General features: G+C 47.2%; 1 protein-coding gene and 1 long non-coding RNA gene across 4 annotated transcripts in view; one reads left to right on the top strand and one right to left on the bottom strand.

Annotated features, from left to right (window-relative positions):
- LOC115280890 overlaps nt 1-10,777 on the bottom strand; it is a 12,045-nt gene extending 1,268 nt beyond the window's left edge. The window contains exons 1-2 of one of the 2 annotated variants that reach the window (XR_003903987.1): nt 10,061-10,777; nt 2,046-2,120 (exon numbers count right to left, since the gene is read on the bottom strand). This is a non-coding gene — a long non-coding RNA (uncharacterized LOC115280890). Of the gene's footprint in view, nt 1-2,045; nt 2,121-3,745; nt 4,026-10,060 lie in introns of those variants that run through there. The other variant, XR_003903988.1, reaches the window with a different exon arrangement.
- Nucleotides 9-12,653, top strand: part of SNX10 (sorting nexin 10) — a 72,825-nt gene continuing 60,180 nt past the window's right edge. Inside the window, exon 1 of one of the 2 annotated variants that reach the window (XM_029926041.1) lies at nt 9-109. The gene's annotated coding sequence lies outside the window, so the exon portion shown is untranslated. The remainder of the gene's footprint in view (nt 110-12,653) is intronic. The other variant, XM_029926047.1, reaches the window with a different exon arrangement.

Here is a 12,653-nt window from a genome sequence, read left to right as displayed (position 1 = left end):
TCGGGTGCGCTCCTGGGCGCTCGCCGCCGCCGCCGCCACCGCGCCTTTGAGTCAGCAAACTCCGCCGCCTGCCTGCTGGCTCGCTTGGCCCTGCCGGGAGGAACCGTCCGTAAGTGACAGGAACCCTGCGGGGGAGGCTTCCCCGCGCCGCCGGGGTGGGGACCGCGGCCGTGGGCGAGCCGGCCACCCTTTTCTTTCCTGAGGGGCCCATGCGCCCAGGTGCCGTCCCCTGCGGGCCGGGAAGAGCTTGGGTCTCCCGGGATTGGAGCGGGGAGCTGCCACCTTTCCAGCCGGGATGTGCATGGGAGGAAGAAATGGTCGGCTTCTTTGCCAGGGGAGGGCATGGAGTGTATTACGTATCGATCCAGGCAGGGGTTCAGGGCTAAACAGACATCCCCGCGAGAGGGTGGGGCGGAGGCGGAATCCTGGATGCCCGAAAAAGTGCTGTGGCATCTTACTCTAGGCCGGGTTTGGGTGGGTTTTTTTTTTTAATTTTTTTTAATTTTTTTTTTTAACCAATGAAAGGGTAGCTTTGAGTTTAAAAATTGGGGAGGGTGGCCCGGGGTTTTCGTGGGATTACAGAATTGAGGGAAGAGGCCCGAGAGAAAATCCATGTTGACTGATGACCAGGTTTGGTACCACGGGAAAGCAACAGCCTGTTTTTCAGTTCTGATGCATCATACTTCTGTGAGGTTACACGGGTTATTGAAGGGAATGGTCGCGGGGACGCAGGGCAACGTGTCCTGCTTGAAAGGAAGAGCTTCTATTTCTGCAGGAAACATTTACTTTTAAGAATGATGGAATTAGAAATATAGAGCAGGAACGAGGCTTTCACGTGATCTCCTTCAAACCTTTCATTTTAGGGACGGGGAAACTAAGGCCCGGGGAGGGGAGTCCTTCAGCCGGATGGAAGCAGAAACAGGCCTAGATTCTAGTGGGCTTCTGACTCCGACCCTCGACCCTCGGGGTGACCTGGAGGGGGGCTGGGGAGGGCTTGGAATGCAGAACTCCCTGTTGGGGGGAGCTGAGCCTTAGTGTAAGGTGATCGCCCAGGAGAGAGCCCGTGAGAACCGACTGGCTCCTCCTGGGTCCCTGTATGGGAGGTACCAGGCACGTGAGGTGAGCGCTCCTGCCCTCTCTGCTGTCTCTTCCGGGGATGGCTATTCCCTACGGGCCTTTTTTGTTCTAAGGATTAGCAGGTTTCAGGTTGATGACTGGGGATGTTTTGGATAAGGGTACAAAAATAAAATACACTTAGAAGTAAATATGGGAAGATGTGAAGAATGTGATTACAAGCACTAGATTTGTATTTAACTCATTATCCTCTCTCTTCTGCAGGCATATTTCAGTCTCAGTTCCCACTACCAGTTAGCGTTTCCTGGGTGAGCAAGTAGGTGTTGAAACAGTGGGGGCGAGCTCAGGTGACACTGCTCCGCACCAGGGGTCTCTTGACTGGCACTCCACCTCTCTCCCCACCGCTCTGGGCTGTGGTGAGAACTTCCTCTTATTTCATTTTAGGGGAAGGCCTCCTGGAGCTTGGTATCCAAAAAACAGATATAAATGGTCATTCTTTTCTAAATAAAAAATGTATTCATTAATGGCTGACGTTTGTCCTAGACACAGTTTTCTGTGGCTTTGGAGCACTCTTGGGTGTCTTCTTTCAGCCTTGGGGGTCTCTGCTTTCATTTTAAAGGGTTTACTTTGTTAGTTAAGCTAGTTTGTGAAATGGCTTCTTCTTTTTCTCCCCTCCCTCTTTTGGTGTCACTGCTGTGGTTTAACAACCAGCTTTGCGAAAGGCTTAGAATTGGTTGAGGTGAAAGTCCCGCCTCTGTAGTCTTTCATTTCTAAGAGAGGCAAAGAAAGGCTTTTTGCTTTGGCTTTGGTCAGGGCTGACCTCCATGGAGAATACCCCGAATTTGAGACTGTTAGCACCCACCTCTTTCTTCTTAGTTAACGCAGTATGAATCAGCATTTATACTCTCTTAGGCTTGTTCAAATAAAAGATAGTATAGGGTAGTGGTTACAGATTCTGGTTTCAGACTCACCCACGTTGAAGACTTGGCACTATCATTTGCTAGCTGAGATACCATCGGCTGGGCACTTCACCTGTCTGACTTATCCTATATTCAGAAATGAAAAAAAAAAAGGAATGGTCATCTTTGCCTCCCAGAATTGTAAATAACAGCAGCTGACATTTATTGAGCACTTACTATGTGCTAGGCATTATAAGAGAGTCCTTAATCCTCACAACAAACTCATGAATTCGATCCTATTTATATCTGGGGAAACTAAGGCATCAAGGTATTTAAAAAAATTTTTTTTAATGTTTTATTTATTTTTGAGACAGAGAGAGACAGAGCATGAGAGGGGGAGAGGCAGAGAGAGAAGGAGACAGAACCAGAAGCAGGCTCCAGGCTCCGAGCTGGCTGTCAGCACAGAGCCTGACGCGGGGCTCGAACCCACGAACGTGAAATCTGTCCTGAGCCGAAGCCCAAGACTTAACCGACTGAGCCACCCAGGTGCCCCAAGGTATTTTAGACTTCCCTAAACTTCACAGCTTACAATTTTAACCACTCAGCAAATGGATCCCACCTTTCTGTAATAGCTGATAATAATTCAGGGCTTACTGTAGGCCAGGCCCTGTTTCAAATACCCCATATATATACACACACACACATATATATGTATACACACACACACACACACACACACACACACACACACATATATGAACAGTCCTTACTACCCCCTCACTCTTCTTTAATTTTTTTAAGTTTTATTTATTTATTTTGAGAGGAATAGAGAAAACACAAGCAGGGGAAGGACAGAGAGAAGGAGAAACAGATTCCCAAGCAGGGTCCACACCATCAGCCCTATGTGGGGCCCAATGTGGGGGTCCAACTCGGGAACCGTGGGATCATGGCCTGAGCCCAAACCCAGAATTGGTTGCTTAACCAACTGCACCACCCAGGCACCTCTCACCTTTCTCTCTCTCTCTCTTTTTTTTTTTTTTTTTTTTTTGTTATAGATGGAGAAACTGTGGCACAGAGCCCAGGGCAGATAACTAGTAAGTGAAGGAGACAGGATTTGACCTGGGCCGCCTGGCTCTGGAATGGGTGCTCTCACGCAGTCCCCTGCGAGTGCATGTGAAGGGCTGAGCCAGGCCTCAGTCAAGGGCAAGTCTTATTGGCACTTTCATTTATTCTTCCCTAAGTAACTAGCTTCTCCTCCTAGTTACCTGCAGAGCAGATGCTTTTAATTCTGCAAAGGATTCAACTTGGCGTAAGGTTTTGTGATTCTATATATGTTTATTGTATTCTCTGGTATTTTTAACAGCTTATGGAAGGTCTCAGAGATCTTGATCCTAGGAATACAGAGATAGGCTTTCGGGGAATCTCTGAACCCCCTGAAAATGTCTGATTTTATACTCCTGTGCAAAAGTGCGTTATTCTGGAGGAGAGAATCCACAGCTTACTTCTGATTCTTAAAGGGTCACCCATGGCCCAAAGAAAGGTTAGAAATGACTATTCTATTCCAATAATCTCATTTTACAAATGAGGTAACAGGGACCCAGGGGGGAGGCAGCATAACTTAACCTGAACCACACAGCTAATTAAGAGTCAAAAGGGGGCCAAAACTCAGGTCTCCTGGTCTTGTATTCTTTCCATCACACTCCTGTATTTCCCTTTGGAATAAATGGAGCCAGGCGAATAAATTATGAGGCGTCAAAAGACCCCCTCCTCACCTGCCAGGCTCCCACAGTGCGTGGGCCAGCAGAGCTTCCTGGAGGTGCCTGTCTTTTGGCATAACGTGTTGTGAACTGATCGCCTTTACTACGATTCAGGATGGGCATCGGCAACTCTGAAAGGTCTGAGCAGGAGCATAAACACTGGGGAGAAGGTGAGGAAAGAGTCAGAAGATGTGTTGGTTGAGTCTCAAGGAGGCCATTCAGGCCTCTTGGTGCAGTTATAGTGTTAGAATATTTTTGCTGAGATGTTTATAAATTCAAGCAGAATTCTATGAAGGCTGAGTTTTCTGTGTCATGTGTGAGTCACTAGGCCACCTCCTGGCCAAAGGCTTTTGCTGCAGTGACTAAGCAAGACGAAAAGGTCACGAGATCTTGGTTAGTTTAGGCCGTCCTTTAATTTTGCCTCATTTTGACAAGCTGATAAAGTTCACCTGGAAAAATAGATTTGGCCTAATAGGTAATATATTTTGAATGTATTGTCCAGCCAGATTTCAAAATATATTGGGATGGGGAGTCTAGAAATGGCTCCATTGTGAAGACAGGAACTGAAAGTAACATAAAATCAACTATAGTGAAGTCTGTTGGGATGGCTGGCTTGGACCATTCATAAAAGCACATTCCATTTAGAGTAAAGATTAAATGTCAAAAACAAATTATAGACATAAAAATACATACATATGTGAGATGGTTTTTAAAAATAACTTTGGAGAGGGCGCCTGAGTGGCTCAGTCGGTTAAGTGTCCGGCTTTGGCTCAGGTCATGATCTCATGTTCGTGGGTTCAAGCCCTGCATCGGGCTCTTCCTGACAGCTAGCTCAGAGCCTGGAGCCTGTTTCAGGTTCTGTGTCTCCCTCTCTCTCTGTCCCTCCCCATCTCATGCTCTGTCTCTCTTTGTATCAGAAATCAATAAACTATTAAAAAAATAACTTTGGAGTAGGAAAGACCTTGCCTTTTTATTATTTTTCCTTTTCTTTTAAACTTTTTTTTAAATGTTTTTATTTATTTTAGAGAGAGAGACAGCGTGAGCAGGGGAGGGTCAGAGAGACAGGGAGACACAGAATCCAAAGACAGGCTGCAGGCTCTGAGCTGTCAGCACAGAGCCCAACCCGGGGCTCAAACTCACGAACCGTGAGATCATGACCTGAGCCAAAGTCAGACGCCTAACCGACTGAGCCACCCAGGTGCCCCAGACCTTGCCAACTTTAATGAAACTTAAAAGTCATGAAGGAAAATACTGATTTAACTTTATGAAACATTATACTTCTATAAGAAAAAAGATGTCATAAAGAAAGTTGAAAGATTGGTAAACAAATAGTTGCAATATCTATAGGAGGCATGGAGTTTTAAAAATCAATAGAAAAAAGGAAAAAATCAAATAAAAATACAGGTAAAGGCTATTCACAGGTAATTCACATACGTGTATAAAAATGTTTAACTTGACTGATAATCAGATAAGTGATCCGTTCCCTTTCCTGTTCTTCCACTTTCCCACTGACCCTTCCGTTTGACGCCTGCTTGACCTGTCCTGATGCTCTTTTATTTCTTCACACTTTCTCTTTAGGTCTGTGGTTTTCAGATGTTTTTGTGCATAAGAATTCTCCGGGAAATTTGTTAAAGCAGCTCTCTGGGCTTTACTTCCAACTATTCTAATTCAGTAGGTCTGGGATGAGACCTCGGAATCTTTATTTTGATTCCCACCTGATCCAGAAGTAATGCTAAACACTGGACAAACTGGTTTAATTTGTTGCTTCGAACCGATAATTCCTTGACGCAGAGGGCTGGCTCCTCTCTCTCGAGCTCCGGGATTATGTAGTTAACAGCAAATCTGACTCTTTGGATGTGTCACGGACATAGTAAATGAATTTACCCAATATTATTGATCATCCCCTCCCCAGTTTTGTGAGGCCTGATGCTTAAGCAGTTTAGGGGCCCTCTCTGAGAAAAAGAACCCAGCATTGTGAATGCAAAATGCAATATAGGTCCGCAGAGATGTCTGTGCAGAGGCCGGCTCAGATACTGGAGTTTCTTTAACTTCTTGAATATTCCTCCTTTGCTCCCCACTCTCACCCAACCCGTCCTCCTCCCTTGCCCATCTGAAGAAATTATTACTGCCATCCATTCATGTTTCCAGGCTACCACTGGGAGCCATTTCTCCACCCCACCTCTGAGCCGGCTCAAGGTCTAGGCCGATTTTCCCATCTGTCTATGCTCCACCCCCTGTCCCAGCACCCCCCTCCCCCCAGCTCAGGCTGCTGCCACACACATTCATACCAGCTCCTGATCACATCTCTCGTTCCATCCTGCTCCCCTCTGATCCCATTTCCTAAATCAGCCAGAGTAATCTTTTTAGGAACATACATTGAAACGTGTGATTCCCTTGATTTACCAGTCCTGTGGTGTGGACTGGACTGTCCCTGTGGACGGCTGAGACAGGTGGCAGGGCCATAAGTGTGGGGTGGGTGGGGCAGGGTTGGGCTGGGGTCACACTGCACGAACGTGACCTTCTTGGGGACTAATTTCAAAGAAACGGGGTGCATCTGGGAAGGCACATCCACATCATCCACTACTGCTTGTCGCTTTCCCTCCTGGTCTACTGCATTTTCCTGTTAGAACTTGGGGGCCGTGTAAGACCTGTGGGGCACGAACCAAGTAGGGGTGGGTGTCCATTCTTTGCCTTTTGGTGCATTCCTGTGGTGATTAGATGTTAAGTAGGAACTGTTTAGTTAGTTTTGGGGAAGAAAGGCACATTCTTTTTTAACCAGGTAGCCCCTGGGGGCCTCCTGTTCCTTAGAGAACTAATAAACTTCTTCGGTGAGAACCCACAAGCCCGTGGCCCAAGGAAGTCCACAGCCCTCCCAGGTTTTCTGCAAATTCTCTAGGGTATGAGTGGGAGAAAGGCTCACCTGCTCTCTCTTTTACCTTGGTGTCCGCCCAGACGTGCGGATAGAGCAGTCTGCCACTCTGTGCTTTGCCGGGTCAGTGGACCTAACTAGGTTAGGGGAAGTCAGCCTGTGGGACTCCTTCCCTCTCCTCTTAGTCCTGCCCTTCCCTCCCTCCTCACTTGCCTCTGAGCTCCAGTCTTTTCCCTCCATGATTCTTCCCAGCTCTTTCCTCAGACTTCCAAGCCCAAACAGTGCAAAGTGCAGAGCACAGCAAGGGGCTTTTATGTTGGAGACCTGTGCTTCTTAGAAATTAGAAATCTAAACACGCAAAGAAGAGTTGTCTATTAGGTGATAATTTTCTTCCCCTTTTCTTTTAATTAAAAATATTTTTTAGTGTTTTTTTTAATGCTTATTTATTTTGAGGGACAGAGAGACAGAGTGCGAGCAGGGAGGAGAAGAGAGAGAGGGAGACACAGAATTGGAAGCAGGCTCCAGGCTCTGAGCTGTCAGCACAGAGCCCGATGTGGGGCTTGAAGTCATGAACCGTGAGATCGTGACCTGAGCTGAAGTTGGACACTTAACCAACTGAGCCACCCTGATGCCCCTAAAAAAAATTTTTTTTTAAATTTATTCATTTTTGAGAGACAGGCAGAGCATGAGCTGGAGAGGGAGACACAGACTCTGAAGCAGGCTGTCAGCACAGAGCCCTATGTGGGGCTCGAACCCATGAACCACGAGATCATGACTTAAGCAGAAGTCAGACACTTAACTGACTAAGCCACCCAGGCGCCCCTTTCCCCTTTCTTATTGACATAGCAGCTCTCCTTATTGTAGAGTGGCATTTGGAAGAGCTGGGGAGAAGGGGGAGAAGGGGAGAAGGCAATCGTCTTTGCAGCATTCTGGGGTCGCCTGCTGGGTTGGGGGAGATGGTGTTACCATAGCTCTGGGTGCCGGTATCTCAGCAGGAGACACAGACTTCTCATCAGCTCTATACGGGTGATCAGACCCTGAGAATCTGGGCTCCCTCTCAAACACACATGAAAGCTCCTAGGCCAGGAAATCAATGCCGTGATTTACAAGGAGGTGCAGACTGGATGCTGGTTTTTTCTAGTCAGCTCGTTTTCCTGACAGTTGAAAAACCTTGAAAAACTGACCTCTGTTTGGAGAACTTTGCTAAACCGAGTCGGTAAACAAACACATGTCAAATGCCCTTGGATTACAGTCAGTGCATTGGCAGGTAATTTAAGGAATAATAACTTTGGTATTTTACCCACTTTAAAAGAACTTTCCATAAGGCTTATCTTCACCTTCTTGGATCAGAATCAGGCATTTGGACATTCCCGGGTAAATGATTTGCTGCAGACAGTGGCCAAAGTATGCATTTCACACAGGTGAGCTGAGTTTCAGAGCATATATAAATATCTAAGATTTTCTACTTCTGTCAATATCACTGTTCCATCTGACAAAACAGATACTTGAAGAGAACATTTTTTAAAGGAACAGGTGCTTTGTGATATTGAGGAAGAGACTTCAGCATTTTTACGCCGGGGTCTTCGCGAAGTCTAGGACTGTAATGAACGGTGACAGTGGCTGGCGCAGTGCGTCCTCGGCATATGCCGCCATGTTTGTTCCTTCAGCCTTTGCAGCAGATCCACGAAGCAGGCAGGCGTCCTCCTTTTTTTTTTTTTTACAGATGAGGAAACTGAGGCACAGAAAGGTTAAATACTTTCTCTTGGCAAAGGGCAGAGTGAGAATTCACAGCCAGGCTGCCTTGCATTTTTCCATCCACTGTGCCCTTCCTACTCCTCTTAGGGGAAGTCAGAAGTGAAATCTTGCTCAAACATGAAATCTCCCTTCTAACTTGTCCCTTACATTACTTGTGAGTTCTTCCTATCTGGACTGATGTCACTTTGGGCAGATTTGAACTTGACCAGTAGATCACAGTTCCTTGTGTTGCTCTTCTCGGAAGTCACTGAAATTGCCTTCCTCGTTGCAGTTCTTTGCACCAGAGGCCTCGAGCTCGGTGGAATGATCGTTGTGTCCAGTGTGTTGTAATGAGTTTCCTTTTTGAAGGAGAATTTATCACTTCTACCAAAGAGGAACATTTAATGCTCATTTCTGTCTCTAATTTGCATACCTGTACCCTTTTCTTATCTCAGTCCCAACCTGTTCTCCAAAACAAGATCATTTTGTGCGGATGTCCTACATAATCCTGGCTTGTTCCCACCTGACCTCATCTTACTCTCTTAGCTCTCAGAGCAGTCCCCCCACCCCCACCCCACCCCTTTCTGACTTCTTCATTCTACCGGTGACCACAGTCTTTTTTCCGGTCACCTGATAGGTGAGTCATCACTGACTCCCTTTTCTCCATCATGCTCTTGTCCAAGTTTTTTTCATGAGGTATATATATATATATTTAATTTTTAAATGTATATTTTTGAGAGAGAGACAGAGTGCGAGTGGGGGAGGTACAGAGAGAGAGAGAGAGAGAGAGAGAGAGAGAGAGAGAGAGAGAGAGAGAGACACACACACAATCTGAAGCAGGCTTCAGGCTCTGAGCTGTCAGCACCAGAGCCCCTCGCAGGGCTCAAACTCATGCACCTTGAAATCATGACCTGAGCCAAAGTCGGATGCTTAACTGACTGAGCCACCCAGGTGCCCCTCATGATGTATGTATTTTTAAATAGAATGTGTGTGTGTGTGTGTGTGTGTGTGTGTGTGTGTGTGTGTGTGTGTTTTGAGGGCAGTTTTAGGTTCACAGCAGAATTCAGGGAAAGCACACAGAGATTCTATATACTGCCTGCTTCTCCTCCCCATTATCACCCAAAGTCCACACTACATTAAGGTCCACTCACGGTGTTGTACACTTTGTGGGTTTTGACAAAAGTCTGACACGTGTCCACCATTAGAGTATCATATGGAACAGTTTCACTGCACCCGACACCCTCTGTTTTTTGTGTCTTGGTATTTTCTGGTGCTTTTCCATCCCCCCTGCCCACCTTGAGTCCATGATGTCTTCTTCTGGCTGGAGTATGCCAGCAACCCCCTGATGAAGCGCACAGCCTGGAATTTCTCTCCCTGTCAATCCCCCTCCGCGTTTCCCCCATGAGTTGCTGCTCTAATGTCATGGCAACTTACGCAGTCATCCCTGCCTTCCGGCAGGATCAAAGTTCAGTCCACCTCTTTTTTAGTATATAATTGAAAAACTTTTGAAAATTTATTTGAGAGAGATCGAGAGGCAGAGGGGGAGAGAGGGAGAATCCTAAGCAGGCTCTACATTCAGCATGGAGCCCGACGCAGGGCTCGATCTCAAGACCCCGGGATCATGACCTGAGGCGAAACCAAAAGCTCCATCAACTTAGCCACTCCAGCGCCCCATCAAGTTCCTCCCCTTATCATGCAGATGCCCTCTGGAACCCTTCCAGACTGACCTCCTTCCAGTATTCTGCCAACACAGCTCTTCCACTCCTGGGGCCGGATCCCTGGCTCTCTGAAAGTGGTACGCCGCTGCATCACCTGGTCCCGTTTTCTGTGCTTGTCCTGATGCATTGAGGCCTCGTCAAGCCCTGTCTTCTCCAGGAAGCCTCTGCCCCTCCATTCTTCCTGTGGCCTTGTTGTCAGTGCCATTTTGGGGGGAGGGTGACACACAGCGAGCTCTGCATTACAAGCAGACAGTCTCATATCTGTGCCTGGGCATCTTTAGGTCGTAGAAGTGAGAAAGTGTCACTTAACCGTTGAAAAAAATACCTGTCACCAGGACTAGACCTGTAACTATCACACGGCAGATGCTCAGCGATTCCATGTTGAACTGACTTGTCCTTGTCCTCCATAATGCTTAGAGGGTCCCTTATAGCCAGTGACACTAAAGAGGTCTGTCGTGTGAATGCAGCACACTTCTCCCAGTATTGCTTCTTTCCCAGGTTGAGAATGTCATGTCTAGGTGTTTGGCTTCGGGTTTTCCCAGGTTCACAGACAGAACTCTGCCCCCACCTCTGTCACCTCCCGAAAGCATTTGATACATTAATAAGTCAGTGTATCGGTTGCTATCTTTTAAGCATTTATTTCTAAGGAGGTGACGCAAGTACTGTGTGGTGGGTAAAGGGGAGGCCTGGTTACTTGGCTTTGGATCCCGGCTCCTTCACTCACTAGCTACGTGACCTTGGGCACAGTTCCCTTATTTGTAAAATGAAAGTAATGGTACTTGGCTACCTTGGGGCTTTGATGAGCTCATTCCTCCTCTAAGCTCTTCACAGTGTCGGGCACACTGTTAGCAATCTGCTCTTTTTCACTTTGATTACTCTTTCTGACTATTAGTGGCATGGCTTTAACATTGTTCCCCATTCTCCTCTTTTACTCTCCGTGGATTTGTCAGGAGGAGACATAGAAAACGATAGAAGGAGACAAGTGGTTCAGTCGGTGCCCTCTGGGCTGTTGCAGGCTGAAAGCTTTCTTTTCTCCCAAGGTGAATGATTAACAACCGTGAGTGAGAGGGAGGGGGCTGGCCAGAGAGGCTGGTGGGGTGTTCGGTGTTCATATGCCCCTCCTCCCAGCCCACGTGGTTGCTTAGAAACTTGATGGTGATACAGACATGGAGAAAATTAGTTGGGACTAATCCAATCAAATTTAATTGACCTGATATTTATTGGGCACTTACTATATGCCAAGCACTCTGCTAAGTGCTTAGGTTATAAAGCCTGAATGATTTGGACAAGGTCCCTACCCTCGTGGGACCTTTGAGAGGATGGATAATAAACAACCAAATAGATTAGTAGATAAAATAATATAGATTGTGGCAAATTCTACACAGAAAATGAAAGGGTAGAATGTTACTGGGGGAGAGTTGTTTGCTTTAGTGGGTGGTCAGGGGAGGCTTCTCTGAGGAGGTAGCATTGAAACCAAGACCCCCAGGATGGGAAGGAGCCTCTGTGGTGGGTGGGACGGGGCCGGGGGGTGGGGGGGGTCGGGGGTCGGGGCGGGAGGGGCTTCAGAGGGAACCAGAAGCCCAAAGGGCCTGAGGTGGCAGTTTCAGAATTGACCTGTAGGCCAACTAGACACTACGAGTGTGCAGAGTTGAGACAATGGGTTGGTCAGAGAACTGGAGGAATGTTCCTTACAGGGGTTGTGCAGATATAGACCCTGTCCTCTGAAACAGTGGTGTCCAAAAACTGTCATCAGTACACTTGAGGGGGCAGGCAATGACCTCCTGGGCTGGGTCGTCGAGGGGTTGGTGACGGGGAAGTCTGGGGTACGTGCGGTTTGCAAAGAGCCCCTCATGACTGGAATATACCTCCTTCTCCCCTTCCCCAAATGGAGAAGCACTCCTCTTCACAATCCACTCCGAAGCCGTGGGATCTGGGAACTTTTACTTATTTTTCAATTAAATGTGCGAGGTTATAGGGGCACACTATAGAACATGGAGTTCTGTCAGCTGGTGAGAACACTGGCACGGGCATTTGAGGATGACTCAGTGTTTAATTGGATTGCTGTGTGACCCACTTCAACACATACTGGTTTTGAATAGAAAAGTTATTATTCACTTGCTTTTGAAATTATTTAGAAAGGACTTTGGAGCTGTCCTTTCAGATTCAGCGCACGTGGATGCTGTCCTTTTGTTAGGAGAGGCGGTCGAGGGGAGAAGAGAGAAGAGATTCCGGAGCCTCAGTTTGAGTCTGCACCACAGAGTGTGGCTTTCAGTGGCTGTGTATCCTCTCTGAGTATTGGAATCCTCTTGTGTTAGAGGAGACTAATAAACTTGTCTGCGTCACCACCTGTCAGGGGACAGTGCATTTATAAGCTGCGGAATGTTAGAAAATCAAAGTTCACTTTCAAAAGCTTAAATTCTGGGGGCGCCTGGGGGCTCAGTTGGGCGAACATCTGACTTGATTTTGGCTCATCAGGTCATGATCCCAGGCTCATGGGATCAAGCCCGCATTGAGCTTCGCACTGAGCATGGAGCCTGCTTGGGATTCTTCTCTCTCTCTCTCTCTCTCTCTCTCTCTCTCTCTCTCTCTCTCTCTCTCTCTC

Source organism: Suricata suricatta, chromosome 2, assembly GCF_006229205.1.
Source record: "Suricata suricatta isolate VVHF042 chromosome 2, meerkat_22Aug2017_6uvM2_HiC, whole genome shotgun sequence".
NCBI classification, from domain to species: Eukaryota; Metazoa; Chordata; class Mammalia; order Carnivora; family Herpestidae; genus Suricata; species Suricata suricatta.
The sequence above is the reverse complement of the archived record's forward strand: the minus strand, read 5'-3'. Positions and strand labels throughout refer to the sequence as shown.